This window comes from Spinacia oleracea, chromosome 4 (assembly GCF_020520425.1).
Source record: "Spinacia oleracea cultivar Varoflay chromosome 4, BTI_SOV_V1, whole genome shotgun sequence".
NCBI lineage: Eukaryota > Viridiplantae > Streptophyta > Magnoliopsida > Caryophyllales > Amaranthaceae > Spinacia > Spinacia oleracea.
The window spans coordinates 81164719-81182459 of record NC_079490.1 but is presented as its reverse complement, the minus strand read 5'-3'; the positions used below and the strand labels follow the sequence as shown (position 1 = coordinate 81182459).

Below are 17741 nucleotides of genomic sequence, written 5' to 3'. Positions count from 1 at the left end.
CCATATATAGTACATGAAAAATTGAAATATAGTACATGGGGAAGTTTGTTGGATTTTCAATGCATTTTAAATTAATACGAAGTATAGTATAGGGGAAAGTGGAAACTTAATGGCCAAAAATAGAAACATGACTATAATTTTGGGACGCTCAAAATAGAAACATAACTATAAAAATGGTACGGAGGGAGTACCAAAAATTAGGATCTATACTAAACTTTATTATACCTAAATAACCGTCCCCTACTTCATCTTCCCCATTCTTCAACTTTCCATTAACGTACTCTCCAGCCTTAATTATTTTCAATGTCAATTTAATTAAATCCCCAAATCTTCTACCCTTCTCCTATAGCATTCATTCAAAATTTAACCTTCCACTAATAGGCTTTTTTACAGGTCAGTTTTAAAACGGTAGGGGATTATAGGGTGTTTTAATTCAACATTTCGATTGTTTATTTTCATGCGTGCAATTCAAGTTGTAGTACCACTTCCCCCCCCCCCCCCTCCCCCTTTCTAAGCAAATTGTTCTTGATTTTTCTTAATTTTGGGACGCTAAAAATAAAAACAGGACTATAGAAATGATACGTAGGGAATACCAAAAATTAGAATCGATATTCAACTTGATTATGCCTAAACAACCGTCCCCTGCTTCATCTTCCCCGTTGATACACTCATATTTTATATAGTTTTTACCCCCGTCCCGTATGCACTTTTCACCTCATTTGAGCTCTTCGGAGCCTATTTTAGTGCTAATGTGTGTTGTGTAGTGTCTGTTAGTTGCAGGGCTGTTTTTGTTGATAATTGATCTTTGGAGGCCCGTTTCATATCACTCTTGGATGACTACACGGATCCCGAGCATTGCGGGATGATCTAGCTAGCTTCAAAGGGGCCACGAGCGTCAAACTTGGCCCAAAGGAGTTGGGCCTAGGCCTCAAGTTCAAACTCAAGGCAAATACGTCAAATTGAGCTCAAAACCTGTAGCCCCGGTTTTCGCAAACCGGCAGGTTTTGAGAGATGAAGAAAGTTTCTCTTAGGTGCGAAACCGGCAGGTTTTGGGAAACCTGTGGCCCCGGTTTTCGCTACCTGATGGCTTTGGTGTGCCTGACTGGGCCGAAAATCGGCCGGTTTCTGGAAACCGGGGTGCCCGGTTTTCGGTCCCAATTCGTCTTCTTTTGCTTAGTTTGCACTATATATAAGTAATTAATGTTTTAGGAATTCTCTACCTCCGAACTTCGTATTATTATTATTTCTTAGCTTAAAACTTCAATTTTTATTCTCCAAACACTCAACTTTATATTAATTAAAGATTCAAACTTTCAGTTATCGTTCGTTCTTCGTTATTAGGTATTACTTTGTTTCTGATTCTATTATTCAATTTCAATCATGCTTTTATTTAATATGTTTATTTGGTTTAATTTAAATATGTATGAGTAGTTGATTTTCTAGGGTTTTGGGAATCCATGAACGAATGTGAAAGGATGATTAATTGTTGTTGATTGTTGGTTTAACTATTAATTCCTATTGATTGCCCTTATCTACTTTGCAATTAGATTTGCGCAGGTTTGATTGTATTAGTTTCGCAATATCAAATTAAGACTCGAGAGATGCAATTTGATGTTTAGGCTTGTTTCAATAGGTAGAATTGGGATTAATACGTAGCGAAAGCCCGTTAAATCTAAGTCTATGATTAGTATCGATTCGAGAGAGCATGCTAGTCTAATTAACTGTTTTATTGATTATTATTGATTGTTGTCATCCTGGAATATTGTTCATTGGTGAACCTATGCCCTAGACCTTTTAATATCTGATTATACCCTATTTTATTATCGTCCTAGTTTCATTATACAAATCAACCTATATTCTTGTTTCCCAATAGTCTAGAATTGCCGATAAATAGTAGAAAGAACATTGTTTCCCTGTGGATACGATCCTTGCTTCCCTTGCTATATTTTTAGTTGGTGAACGTTAGGTTTATCTTTGATAGGAGTGCGATTTAGCCTATCAAATGTTGGCGACGTTGCCGGGGAAACGGTTTTAATTTCTGTTGTTGATTGCTTATCCTAGATTATTGTTTGTTACTACTCAAGGAACTCACGTTCCTTGAGACCGGATCTCACATTGTTTTGTAGTCTTTGTCTATGCCCAGGACCGTAGGTACTAGTAATCTTACTCCATTCGATCCTGAGCCCGAAAGAACCTTTCGTAGACGAAGAACTTTCATTGCACAGTGTGGGAATTACTCTGATTCTGATCATAATATTGGCGATCTTTTTCCTTCAGATACAGATTCAGTTTCAGAGATAGAGATGGGTGACGAAACTCCACTACCGCCACCTACCCCACGGCTTACAGACTATTCTAAGCCAAGTCTGTCCGTGCTACCAAAGGCAATCATGCCTTCTATTGCAGCTGAGACCTTCAAGATTGAGCCTGCATTGATTAACATGATTGAGAGACGCCAGTACGGTGGGGAACCAGGTGAAGATCCAAATCTTCACATACAGTCCTTCATCCAATATTGTTCCACCATCAAGCAAAAGGGATTGACTCCGGAGCAGACTATGGAGATACTTTTCTCGTTCTCTCTGAGTGGGAAGGCTAAGTTGTGGATTAATGGGTTGAATCGGGCAGCTTCGAAAATCACTAATTGGGAGTCCTTGGCCCTTGCTTTTTATGTTAAATATTTTCCACCTAAGAAAACGGCTCGTCTGAGGGGTCAGATATTAGGTATCTCTGTAGACACTAAAAATTTGTAGTGTATTACAATTTAAATAAATCAATTAATTTGGACCGATATCATAATATTAATCCATTTTAATTATTTTAGCCCACCCAAATTAAAAAACCGAATTAATCAAATACAATTTGGGTCATAAACATTTGGGCTAGTTCACATTGTTAGCCCAAAATAAACAAATCAAATGGACCAGGTTAAAGACTCTCAAGTCCAAAATGGGTCCGAGCCCAAACCTATCAAGTCCAGTAGAGGAGTCTCCATCTCCTATAAATGCTATTCGTCTACTTCAGTGGCGGGGATCAGAAATTCATTATTCTGAAGAGTCCATAAATTCTCTGGGAATTCTCTCAGAAAGTAGTCAATAAACACATCAAATTTGTGTCGACTGCTTAGCCAAACTCAAACTCAGGTTGACATCATCAGACGACTGTCACCCTAAACTCAAACTCAGGTTGACGTCATCAGACGACTGTCACCCTAAACTCAAACTCAGGTTGACGTCATCAGACGACTGTCACCCTAAACTCAAACTTAGGTTGACGTCATCAAACGACTGTCACCCTAAAATCAAATCCAGGTGTCATACACGTGTCACCGTCTGCTGCAGAACAGAATCAGAGGACTTAGTTTATTTTCTTGTAAACTGTCAATTACAGAGATTGTACCCAAACATTCAAATATCAATAAAATTACTTTGTTACATTATTTTCTATCTTATTTTCCTAGACTAGAAAATTTGTGTAAACAAATTTTGGCACGCTCGGTGGGACAATCTCTACCTCTCATCTCTGTTTCCATGGATCCAAAGAAAATCGACTCTCAACCCGCTGGCGTGACAACTGTCACAGTTCAGGAGCGAGCTGCAGCATTGGCTGCAATGTTCCAAAACACTGGTATCATTACGAGAGGAATGAGGAAGAAGAATACTGCCTCTGCTGTAGCAGATCTGCAAACTGCAAGCGTTCCTACCAAGGCGCGCAAACACCATGCTTTTCCCTCAGTTCCTAAGGTGTTTGTCACACCTTCCTCTCAAAGTTTGCATGAAGCCCGTGTATTCGGTTCAGCGTTTCCAGCTGAACCGGAACAACATCCTGTTGCTTATCTTAAACTGAAGAAAAACTTTCTTGGAGCTTATGACAAGATGGTCATCCACAATAGCCCACTCTTCGAGTTTTATGACGGAGAGAACAACTCTGAAACTGGTAGTGTTTCTCCGACTGCGACATTCGAAGAGGCACCTGGCTCCGAAGACCCCTTTGAGTTCTCACATGCAGACACTATGTCTGTAATGGTGATTAATGCGAAAACTGTGGAGGAGCAACTTGCTGAGATGAGGGTTCCTCTCGAACGGCTAAAGGCAGACGAAGAAGAAAAAGATGCTAAAATCAAGCATCTAACTAAGAAGCTTAACAAACGTCCTACAAACACCCCTTCAAGTCACAGGAGTTCTGAGAGTGATGGTGACAGCTCTGACTCTAGTAGTCACTCAGGTGGCTCTGTCAAAGTCAATGCCCAAAAAATACAAGACATGATAGCCAAAGCTATCAAAAGTGAACTGGGAGGAGGCTCTCACGGCAATCAGCGTTACGTCAAACCTTATACGAAGAGAATTGACAAGCTGCGGATGCCAACAGGTTACCATCCACCAAAATTCAACCAATTTGATGGGAAGGGTAATCCCAAGTAGCATGTCGCACACTTCATAGAGACATGTAACAATGGCGGTACAACAGACGATTTGCTCATTAAGAAATTTGTCCGTTCTCTCAAAGGGACTGCCTTTGATTGGTACACTGGTCTGCCCGCGCAATCCATTGACAGTTGGGATCAAATGGAGACGGAGTTTTACAAAAGGTTCTTTAGAACTCAACGCGTAGTTAGCATGACAGAGCTAACGCAAACTGAACAATGGAAGGATGAGCCGGTCCTTGAGTACATCAACCGTTGGCGCGCGTTGAGTCTGGAATGCAAAGATCGTCTGACTGAAACTTCTGCTGTAGAAATGTGCATCAATGGAATGGATTGGGATCTCCTTTATATCTTACAGGGTATAAGGCCGAGATCATTTCAAGAGCTTGCAACGAGGGCTCATGATATGGAGATTTCCCTCAAAAACAAGAAAAGGGGGACTTCTTCGGAAGCAAAGAAAGAGAAGAAGGAATACACTAAGGTTGAGAAACCTTTCAAGAGTCTGACTAAGGAGACCATGTCAGTAACTACTAGTTCAGCGCCTATCAAGATTTCCGGAAAGGCAAAGGAGGAATACAAAGCCTCATCTTCCAGATTTGTCAAGAGTGACAAGCCTACCTTGAAAGAGTTGCAGGCTAAGAAGTACCCCTTCCCAGACTCCGACTTGCCTGGCATGTTGGATGACTTGCTTAAAAATAAAGTCATAGAACTTCCCGAGTCCAAGCGACCTGAACAAATGGGAAGAACTTCCGATCCTAAATACTGCCCATATCATAGGTTGGTGAGTCATCCTATCGAAAAATGCATAACTCTTAAGGAGAAGATTATGCAACTTGCTAAAGATGGGAATATTGTACTTGATCTAGATGAGGCGGTTACAACTAATCACGCTTCAGTAGTTTGTGAATCACTTCTGCAGGCTCAAACCCTACAATTTGGAAGTTTGGAGCCAGTAATTGTTTACGTGATCAGACCAGCAGTTCAACATGATGATGTGTTTCCAGTTGAACACGAGGAGGATGACGAAGGGTGGACGGTCTCCACAAGGAAAAGGCCGAGAAAACAAGTACACAGGCCACAACCGCAACCCCCTCGTCACAAGAAGAAACCACAAAAGAAAAAGAGCGTCAAGCGCTCGAAAGGAAAAAAGAAGTTTAGGGGTGCTAACAAACAGAATGTGCTCCCTATCGATATGCTTGAACATGAGCCTTTGGATCCTGTAACTTTGGAAGAATTTTTTCCAGAAGATTACTTTACTGCAGTGACTGTCAATACAATTTCATTCATTGAGGGTGAGGAGGAACTAGTCGGTAAAGAAGCGACGTCCATAAAATTGACCTCACCACATTCTGAACCAGTGGTAGATTCAAAAGTTGCCGCTATCTTAGAAGCGTTGCCATCACGTATGGGCTGGAAGAAAATTTTCCATTTGCCTAAGGAAATGTGTCAACAGGTGGCCCTTGCCCTCCAACACCCGGAATTGTATGTTGACAAGGTAAAGGATGCCGGGGAGCTTGTAGAAAATTCGGCCAAATGTTTGTCTTGTAATACAGCTTTAGCCTTTACAGATGATGATTTTCTCATGGGGTCAAAGCCCCACAATCGACCTTTGTTTGTGTCTGGCTATATTCGTGAACAAAAAGTTGGTCGTATCTTGGTCGACGGTGGATCCGCTGTCAACATCATGCCAAAATCTACAATGATTGATTTAGGGATAAAAACAAATGAATTGTCAACCAGTCGGATCGTCATTCAAGGATTTAACCTTGACAGCCAGAGGGCAATAGGCATAATACGCCTCGAACTCACCATGGGGGAATTGACATCATCTACCCTTTTCCACGTGATTGACACAAAAACGTCTTACAAGATGTTACTTGGACGCCCTTGGCTTCATGAAAATGGTGTCGTCGCTTCGACCCTCCACCAATGTCTCAAATACTATCGTGGAGGTGAAAAGAAAATCAATGGGGATGTCAAACCTTTTGCCAAGGCCGATTCCTACGTCGCTGACGCCAAATTTTTTGAAGATGAAGGAGCGTCAAGTGAGATACTGCCATCTCAAATCCTCTCTACAGGCAAGAAGGATGATAAGAAGAATGTTGATTCATCCTTAATCCCTAAGGAGCCGCCAATTCAGAGGAAATAACTTCAGAAGGAAAAGGTGAATAAAGAGGTTGTCACTCAACCCATCCAAAAGGCAAAAGCGTCGTCGACCGCCCCTATCTTGCAGTACATCCCAAAGTCGCAACGCAAAGAAGGAGAATCATCATTTGCGGAATGCCATGACTCTAAACTTGAGGGAAAGGTGGAGAAGAAAGTTGATGAAGTCGCTCTCCAAGACTTGAAGAGTAAACCAATATTTCCCCTAGCTAAGGGTAAGAAGAATAAAATCATTAAGTCGCCTACAGTTGGAGAACCTTCAGGAGTCAAGGGGCTAAATAAAGAAAAGTTTGACCCGAATGCATATAAGCTCCTGGCGAAGTCGGGATATGATTTTGAAAACCCAACACCTATGGGTAAAGTCATTGATGCTAAACCTCATGGTCTCAATGACACACAAAAGAAAATTCGCACGGTGACGGGTTTCAAGAAACCAAGACGGCGGTAGGATTTAAACGCCCCACACCAGTCAAAATCTCGATATGGCGAAAAGTGAACACCTCATCGTCACAGTATATAACTGCAGAAGAGGTTGAAGAAAATGAAGTTGAAAATGATGATCAGCCAGAAAAGATTTCTGTTTTTGATCGACTGCGTCCGCCTGCAACTAGGAACCAGTCATCTATATTCGACAGGCTTGGCGAACATGATAATGCGAGGAAAATATCATCAAGTCCTCGGACAAAGAGGAAAGGATCCGTCCTTAGTCGTGTCGGAGCGTCATCCATGCTTGACGACCAACCACGACAGTCAGCACTTAGTCGCATCAGGAAGAGAAATGAGGATGCGAGAAAAAATGATGACGCAAGGGAAAGTGATGACGCAAGAAGTGTGGTTCCCTCTTGCATGAAGCGTACTCAAGACATAGACATCACTGAACAACAACCTCTTAAAGCAAGAGTTCGTACTTTGGTGTTTACCAATCAAAATAATACATATGATGAAAATATGAAGACCAATGAGGCTCCCAAGACACTGGAAGATGGGGGCATGGGAAAACACTCAAATTATATCCCTTTGCCCTCGCAAATAAACTTGGGCGAATGAATTGTATGAAAGTCATCATTCATTCGACGACCTGGAGAAAGCTGTCAAGCACCGAAGTTTCGAAAAAAAAAAAGCTTGGAGATTGGAGTAAGCTCAAAAGCACCAACTCATTCCTAGAAATTTTGGAGAAAGCTGTCAAGAACCGAAGTTTTGCAAAAAAAAAAGCTTGGAGATTGGAGTAAGCTCAAAAGCACCAACTCATTCCTAGAAATTTTGGAGAAAGCTGTCAAGCACCGAAGTTTTGCCAACAAAAAAAGCTTGGAGATTGGAGTAAGCTAAAAAGCACCAACTCTTTCCTAGAGATCTAGAGAAACGCTCGCCTGTCATGCGTATCAATAAAAAGTTCGACCATGCTCTTTTCAAGCGAAAGACATGGTTATTATAGTTAGATGACCTACAAATTCGTTGACGTAGAAGGACAGATGGGGCCTATCAAAGACAAGTTCTGAAGCGGTACTACTAAGGAAAAGTGAAATCTTTGTAAAACTCCTAAGTAAGAGGATAAACTGCTCGCCCGAAAAAAAAAATGGATGTTGAACTACGTTGGATTGATCTTGTAAAGTAAATTATCACTTATTTTGCAAGTACGTAGGCAGCTTGAGTAACAAAAAAAAAACTATTCAAGTGCAGCCACACCAAAAAAAAATCACAAACATTGCTACACTCCTGGCCCGCAAGAGTCTAAACTGTGAACGGCAAAATAATTATTCATTTCTACGCTCCTGCCCCGCAAGAGTCTAAACTGTGAACGGCAAAATAATTATTCATTTCTACGCTCCTGGCCCACAAGAGTCTAAACTGTGAACGGCAAAATAATTATTCATTACTACACTCCTGGCCCGCAAGAGTCTAAACTGTGAACGGCGAAATAATTGAACAAAACATGCCCCGAGCAGTAAAAAAAAAAATGCCCTTTGCAATAATCATGAAAAATAAAATAGGCAAAAGTAGGAAACAAAATGAAGAGTTAAGCGACATACATCAAAGGAAGAGGAGGAACCAAGCACTCATGTGACGTCTTCGACAAAAAAAAGGGGACCATCATAAAAGATGCAAAGTTCACCGGACAAGCCAGGTGACTTAACATCCCCGATAGGTTCATCCGGAACGGCCTGGTGACCTATCGTGACAGTATCATCGTCGTTATCTCCTCGCAAACACAAAGAAAAGGACTGTCATACATAAGACGTCAAGTTCACCGAACAAGTCAAGTGACTTAACATCCCCGATAGGTTCATCCGGAACGGCCTGGTGACCTATCGTGACAGTATCATCGCCATTTGTCTCCTCATAAACTCAAAAGGGGACCGTCATAAAAGATGCTAAGTTCACCGGACAAGCCAGGAGACTTAACATCCCCGATAGGTTCATCCGGAATGGCCTAGTGACCTATCGTGACGGTATCATTGTTATGCACTTCACCTGCAGGACATTCCAAAATATACACATACAATAACAAAAAAACGTATGCACACAAAAAAAAGTTGAGAGATTACAAACACGATGACCCATCACGATAAAGCCTCCTTCAAGAAGCCTCCATGTCTTCAAACGGATCATCTGAAGATGACAGGTTCCGTGTGCAAACACGATGACCTGACATCCCTGATGGGTTCACTGTGCAAACACGATGACCCATCACGATAAATCCTCCTTCAAAAAGCTTCCAAGTATTCAAACAGATCATCTGAGGATGACAGGTTCACTGTGCAAACACGATGACCTGACATCCCTGATGGGTTCATTGTGCAAACACGATGACCCATCACGATAAATCCTCCTTCAAAAAGCTTCCAAGTCTTCAAACAGATCATCTGAGGATGACAGGTTCACTGTGCAAACACGATGACCTGACATCCCTGATGGGTTCACTGTGCAAACACGATGACCCATCACGATAAATCCTCCTTCAAAAAGCTTCCAAGTCTTCAAACAGATCATCTGAGGATGACAGGTTCACTGTGCAAACACGATGACCTGACATCCCTGATGAGTTCACTGTGCAAAAACGATGACCCATCATGATAAATCCTCCTTCTTTCCTTGAACTCCCATTAAGCTGCGTACAAAAAACCACGCACGCATACAAAAATGGAGGATATGCAAATAGAGAAAGGAAATTTAGTCTAAATTGGTGTATGAAATCTACCTTTTAGCCTGAAATGGTCAATGCTTTGGATACCGAGATGGAGGAACAATCTTGTTTAAAGTGAAATGAGGACATGCGATACTTCCGTTGGAATTAAAAGCCTGTAAAAATATTCAGGCATTTCAGTTAGATAGAAAGCAGGTATATGAGGTCCAAAGTTTGAGTTGAAATACATGACTACACAAATGTTGCGGAGACAGAAAACTCAAGAAAATACCAAACATGATGATTCACTAGTCCACCTTTTATGCAGCATGTTAACTACATAATTAAATAAAGAAGGCAATAATGGTGTCATCAGTTTGTTTTGGAATGTCAAAGGCTTTAGACCAGTAGTATGGACAAAGTATATGGCAATGGCGGTTTGTCATCCATTCTCGACACTCGAGCAACAAATCAAATTAAATATTCGGTTCTTCTACAAGGGACATACCAAAAATCTTAAGTCAATATATCGCCTGATAAGTTAGACTAGTTGGTTCGGATGGAATTATAAACTTTTTGATCATGATGTGATCTCAAAGATGATAAATTAGGCTAGTTGTATGAAAGAATTCAAATACGTATTATACGGAGCACAGGATATGATTAGTGTTGGATTTCCTCTCTCCCCGTGATTGTTGATTATGCCAATAATCAAGAAGGTCAACAAAATTCGGTGCTTTACAATCCAAAATTATATAAAAGGATAGAGGCATGAACAGAGGCAAGAAGCGACTCGTAAAACCAAAAAAACAAAGAGCAGCGAGTGACTCACAAAAAATATAAGAAAATCAAATTTGCTAGTCTGTGTTAATTAACAATACACATCATACAAATATCAAAGTAAAAATATAAAAGGGATTGACGAGCAGGGATTAAAAATAAGTGAATTAGATGAATTACCTTGATCCCGTCAAGCCGTCAGTGATTGAGAAAAAAGTTTAGTCTTCCCTTTATAAGTTGCGGGCCTTGCGGCTGATTTGTCAATGTAAAGTGCAAACCCTAGTACAACGGGAATTCAAGGGAGACTGTCGAATCAAGCCAGAGTTAAAATCGTGTAAGACGGTTAAGTAAGAATTTGATCTACTCGTGGAAACGGTGAAGTCAAGAGGCTTTGAGACCCTGTCACCCTCAAACACTTTAAGTCGTGTATGTGACATGGTCTCGAGGGGGCAATTTGTAGACACTAAAATTTTGTAGTGTATTACAATTTAAATAAATCAATTAACTTGGACCTATATCATAATATTAATCCATTTTAATTATTTTAGCCCACCCAAATTAAAAAACCGAATTAATCAAATACAATTTGGGTCATAAACATTTGGGCTAGTTCACATTGTTAGCCCAAAATAAACAAATCAAATGGACCAGGTTAAAGACTCTCAAGTCACAAAATGGGCCCGAGCCCAAACCTATCAAGTCCAGTAGAGGAGTCTCCATCTCCTATAAATGCTATTCGTCTACTTTAGTGGCGGGGATCAGAAATTCATTATTCTGAAGATTCCATAAATTCTCTGGGAATTCTCTTTGAATGTAGTCAATAAACACATCAAATTTGTGTCGACTGCTTAGCCAAACTCAAACTCAGGTTGACATCATCAGACGACTGTCACCCTAAACTCAAACTCAGGTTGACGTCATCAGACGACTGTCACCCTAAACTCAAACTCAGGTTGACGTCATCAGACGACTGTCACCCTAAACTCAAACTTAGGTTGACGTCATCAAACGACTGTCACCCTAAAATCAAATCCAGGTGTCATACACGTGTCACCATCAGCTGCAGAACAGAATCAGAGGACTTAGTTTATTTTCTTGTAAACTGTCAATTACAGAGATTGTACCCAAACATTCAAATATCAATAAAATTACTTTGTTACATTATTTTCTATCTTATTTGCCTAGACTAGAAAATTTGTGTAAACAATCTCACAACAAGCAGATGAGAGTTTGTTCGAGTTCTGGGAGAGATTCAAGGACTTGCAGAGAGAGTGCCCGCACCATGGTTTGGATGATTGGTTCTTGATTCAGCACTTTTATAATGGTCTGGGTAATGAGTCTAGATGTCTGTTAGATTCAGCTGCCAGTGGGAGATTCATGCAACTTGAGGTGCCTAGAGCTATGGAGGTGATTGAGGAGATAGCCGTTCACAATGCCCAGTACGGGAATCCTAGAGGTCTATCTAATAGGGGTGGTAAGCATGATTTGAATTCTATTGAACAATTAACTGCCCAATTGACTGCTTTACACTATAAGTTTGATAATATGCAAGTAGCTAATGCTCAATCTGCCCAGCCTGTTAGTGTAGCTGCTATGAGTGCCCAACTTGCTACTGTTTGTGAAAGTTGTAGAATGTCTGGTCATTATGCACAGGAATGTAGGAGCTCTATTGAACAATGTAACGCATTTCAATCCTAAAAACAAAACAACCCATTCTCCAACTCTTACAATGAGGGCTACAAAAATAACCCTCTACTATCCTACAGGAGCAACAATATCTAGAACCCTCACCAAGTCCAACATCCACCACAACAACCATACCAACCCCCACATCAACAATCCTACCGACCACGGAACAACTACAACCAACAGTCTAGTGGACCACCTGGGTTCCCTAGAAAACACACATCACCTCCACCACCATAACCTCAAGCCACACAGCCTGACCCTATACTAGTAGAGATGAGAAATATGATGCTACAAATGCAAAAATCTCTAAGTGAAAAGGATGCAAAGATCGATGCTCTTACTGCTCACAACAAGATCATTGATACACAGTTGGCACAGATGGCTACTACTATTGCAGGGAGACCCCCAGGCCAATTTCCTTCACAACCCGAAAATAGGAAAACTGCAAATGCTATTACATTGAGGAGTGGTAGGGGTTATGATGGTCCTTTTATGCCGGTTGAGGTTGATTCTGGAGTGTCTGCTAGTGGTCTGGTTAGTGAGGAGGTCCCAGAGATAGTCATGGATGGTAAGGAAGCTGAAAAGATAGTCAATGAGAATGGGGCTACAACTGAGGTTAAGAAGGGGTCAGATATTCAAGTACCACCTATTGCACTCCCCTTCCCAAACCGACAACTCAAGAATAAGCTCGACAAGCAGTTTGGCAGATTCTTGGAAGTGGTCAAAAATTTGCAGGTAACGGTTCCTTTTACTGAATTGATTTTACAAGTTCCTGCTTATGCTAAATTCATGAAAGATATTTTGACCAGGAAACGTGCTTTTTGTGAGGTAGAGACTGTAGCTTTTACTGAGGAATGTAGTGCTTATTTGCAAAACAAGTCTCCACCTAAACTTAAAGACCCCGGGAGTTTTTCCATCCCATGTAACATTGGCACTGTGTTTATTGATAAAGATTTATGTGATTTAGGTGCTAGTGTGTCTGTCATGCCTTTGTCTGTCTGTACTAAACTGAATATGGGTGAGCTTAAGGTTACTAATATCACTATGCAAATGGCCGACCGTTCTGTCAAATACCCCTTAGGTGTTTTAGAGGACGTCCCAGTTAGAGTAGGTAAATTCTATATACCTATAGACTTTGTGGTACTAGACATGCAAGAGGATTCTCAAATTCCCATTATCTTAGGTAGACCCTTCCTTCACACGGCAGGGGAGGTCATTGATGTTAAAAGTGGGAAATTGACTTTGACTGTTGGGGATGATAAGGTGACTTTTAATCTGAATAGTGCCTTAAAAAGTCCCATGCTAGAGGAAGAACAATGCTATCGAATTGATGTGGTTGATTTTATTACGCGTGATAACGTCTCCTAAGTTCTCGAAAGAGACCCTTTGGAGGCAGTGCTCTGTTGTGAGTCTTCTGCAGGTGATAGCAGTTCTTGGAGTGCTGAAGTGGATGCTCTAGAGTTGGCCCTTGTTGGTGAAGGTCCGAACCAGAGGGCACCAAATTGAAGAGGTTAGTTCGGCCGGTTTGTCCTGTTAAAGAGGTAAAGAAACCCGAACTTAAGCCTCTTCCTGCTAACCTTAAATATGCGTTTTTAGATGATGAACAACTTTGCCCTGTGATCGTCAGTACTGCACTTGATGCAGACCAGTTATCCCAACTTCTTATTGTGTTGAAAAAGCACAAAAGGGCCATGGGTACAGTATTGATGATTTAAAGGGGATTAGCCCTGACTTTTTCATGCATAGGATACATCTAGATGAAAATCATAAACCATGCATTCAACCCCAGCGTCATTTGAACCCTGTCATGCAAGATGTTGTAAAAGCCAAAGTTATGAAATTGCTTGATGCGGGTATTGTATATGTTGTGTCTGATTCTAAGTGGGTGAGTCCTGTTCAGGTAGTGCCTAAGAAAGGGGGGACAATTGTGGTTAGAAATGGGAAAAATGAGTTGATACCAACTAGGGTAGTCACAGGTTGGCGCATGTGCATTGATTATAGGCGTCTGAATGTTGCTACTAAAAAGGACCACTTTCCCCTTCCCTTCATTGATCAAATGTTAGAAAGGCTAGCCTGTCACAAGTTTTTCTGTTATCTGGATGGTTATTCTGGTTTCTTTCAAATTCCCATACATCCGGACGACCAGGAAAAGACCACTTTCACCTGTCCCTATGGTACCTTTGCATATCGTAGGATGCCCTTTGGTCTGTGTAATGCACCTGCTACTTTCCAACGTTGCATGATGAGCATCTTTTCTGAATTTATCGAGTCTATCATGGAAGTGTTTATGGATGATTTTAGTGTCTATGGTACTTCTTTTGATTCCTGTTTGCTAAATCTGACTAAAGTTTTGAAAAGATGTGAAGAGTGTAACTTAGTCCTAAATTGGGAAAAGTGTCATTTCATGGTTACTGAAGGGGTGGTCTTGGGACATTTAATATCCGATAAGGGCATTCACGTAGATCGAGCTAAGGTCCAAGTGATTGAACAATTGCCCCCTCTAGTTAATGTGAAGGGTGTTAGAAGTTTTCTTGGTCATGTGGGGTTTTATCGCCACTTTATCAAGGATTTTTCTAAAATTGTTAAACCACTTACCCATCTCCTCCTCAAGGATGCCCCGTTTGTGTTTACTGATGCTTGTCTTGAGGCTTTTGACAGGATTAAACAGGCACTGATTTCGGCCCCTATCATTCGTTCTCCCGAATGGGATCTTCCGTTCGAGATAATGTGTGATGCAAGTGATTATGCAGTTGGGGCATTTTTGGGCCAGAGAAAGGAAAAAGGTTTTGCATGGCATCTATTATGCAAGTAAGACTTTAGATGAAGCTCAAGTTAATTATGCTACTACTGAGAAAGAGCTTCTAGCCATAGTCTATGCCTTGGACAAATTTCGTACTTACCTGATAGGGTCCAAGGTGATAGTCTACACTGACCATGCGGTTCTTAAGTATCTGCTCTCAAAGAAGGAAGCCAAGCCTAGGCTTATTCGATGGATACTACTGCTACAGGAGTTCGACCTGGAGATTCGCGATAAGAAAGGGGCTGAGAATGTGGTTGCAGATCACTTGTCTAGATTGAGGTATGATGATGGTGAGGGGTCTACACCGATCGATGATTCATTTCCAGATGATCATTTACTTGCACTTTCCAGTCAGTCAGCATGGTTTGCAGATTTTGCTAACTACATTGTAGGTGGTATTCTTCCAGCCGATCTTACATATCAACAGAAGAAGAAATTCCTACATGATGTTCGATTCTATTTTTGGGATGACCTTTATTTGTTTCGTGAGACTGCTGAAGGGTTGTACAAGTGTTGTGTTCCGGAATGGGAAGTCCAAGGTATTATCAGTAGGTGTCATTCTTCACCTTATGGTGGTCACCATGGACCGTCAAAGACTAACGCTAAGTGGTCACAATGTGGTTTTTATTGGCCTACTATGTTCAAGGATGCACAGGATTTCATTATGGCTTGTGATGCATGCCAGAGGGCCGGCACTATTTCGAGGAGGTATGAGATGCCACAGAACGGAATTCTGGAGGTTGAGGTTTTCGACGTGTTGGGAATTGACTACATGGGACCATTCCCATCGTCCAAGGGTAATCTGTATATCCTTGTTGCTGTAGATTATGTGTCGAAGTGGGTGGAAGCCGTTGCCTCACCTACTAATGATGCTAAAACGGCCATTTCTCTGTTCAAGAAGGTCATTTTTCCTAGATTTGGGGTTCCGCGAGCTTTGATGAGTGATCGAGGGTCACACTTCCATGAGAAGCATCTGGATGCGCTCCTGCGCAAGTATGGGGTTTATCACCGCACTGGGCTAGCCTATCACCCTCAGACGAGTGGGCAAGTTGAGGTCTCTAACCGAGAGATCAAATCTATCCTTGAGAAAGTGGTGGCGAAGTCTAGGAAGGATTGGAGCGATAAGCTAGATGATACTCTGTGGGCATATAGAACCGCCTTTAAGACACCTATTGGTACCTCCCCGTATAGGTTGGTATATGGCAAGGCGTGTCATTTACCAGTAGAAATGGAGTACAAGGCTTATTGGGCAATCAAACAGCTCAACATGGATGCAAAGTTAGCCGGTGAGAAGCGGTTACTTCAATTGGGTGAGCTAGATGAATTCCGATTACAAGCTTATGATAGTGCCCAGATTTACAAAGAAAAGACTAAAAGGTGGCACGATAATCACATTCTGCATAGAGAGTTTGCGGTAGGCGACAAGGTTTTACTATTCAACTCTAGGCTTAAGTTGTTTCCTGGAAAACTTAAGTCTAGGTGGTCTGGGCCATTCACCGTGACTATGGTAAGCAAGTTTGGGTCAGTTGAAGTGGAAAACAATAATGGTGAGCGATTCAAAGTCAACGGGCAACGTCTGAAGTTGTACCATGATGGGGCTACTGTAGGAGTGGTTGAGGTTCGTCACCTCAATCCCTCCGCCCCATGAGCTGCATATTCGAGGTAATGAGGTCGAGCGGGACCTAGAAATAAACCAGCGCTTTGCGGGAGGCAACCCGTATTTTATTGCTTACATTGGTTTGATTTTCAGTTTATGTCCTTTAATTTTGTTTATTATTGCTTTCGTGTGTTCTTAGTTTAGATTCTATAGCTTTAGAGAGGTGAGGAGAGTGGAATTTTACTACTTGGTCGTTTGAGTAATGTGCAGATTTTTATACCGAGTGTGAGCAATTTGGAGGATTATGGGCGTTTTAAAGGGCAAGGAAAACCGGCCGGTTCGTGAGAACCTGCCGGTTACGAGCTTAGCATCACATTCATGCCTTAGAAATTTTTGGGGTCCCTTGGTCGTAAGTCAGAATTTTTAGCGAAAACCGACCGGTTTCATCAAAACCTGCCGGTTCCGTAAGCACAGCAAAAATCAGCGCCCAAGGGGTTTATTGAAGGAAAAGAAGGGAAAAAGAGCGAAAACCGGGGTGGCAGGTTCTCAGAAACCTACCGGTTTCGTATGGAACAGAAAAAAAAGGAAAAAATCCGAAAACCGGCAGGTTTGTGAGAACTTGGCCGACCGGTTTTCGCAATTATGGAGTAAGCCAAGAGGAAATTCAGCGAAACCCTGGGGGGCAGGTTTTGCGAAACCGGCCGGTTTCGAGCAAAACAGAAGATTTGCCTTTTTGCGAAAACCGGCAGGTTTGTGAAAACCGGCCGGTTTTCGGGAAAAGTAACGAATCAGAAAAGAAGCAGCAGCAGTTATGCACGACATTCACCCTTACATCTCACCTTCTTCCTCAAAATTTTTTCCCCAAACTCAATTAAACCTCAAAACCCTAACTCTTCAAATCCTCATACCACCTTCATTACTCCACCAAATTGCAAGTTTCTTACATCAAAATCATCCCCACCCATTCCTCTTTCATCTATTGGTATCAATTTTTCATATTTCACTCAGATTTTTGAAAGAGGAATTTCACCCAAAAACCTTGAAAACTCATCAATGGCACCAACTAAAAGGTCAAGGGCAGAGGCAAGTACGAGTAGGGCACCTTCACCACCTCCCGAAGTGCAGCTTGAGCAAGACACAACTTACCCGGATGTGGTGTTCGAGTCCT

General features: G+C 41.6%; 1 non-coding gene across 1 annotated transcript; it reads right to left on the bottom strand.

The window, feature by feature from the left end:
• Nucleotides 1-11670: 11670 nt before the first annotated feature.
• LOC130460369 (small nucleolar RNA R71) lies at nt 11671-11776 on the bottom strand. The gene has a single exon (XR_008920253.1). It is a non-coding gene; the product is annotated as a small nucleolar RNA R71 (small nucleolar RNA).
• Nucleotides 11777-17741: the final 5965 nt, after the last annotated feature.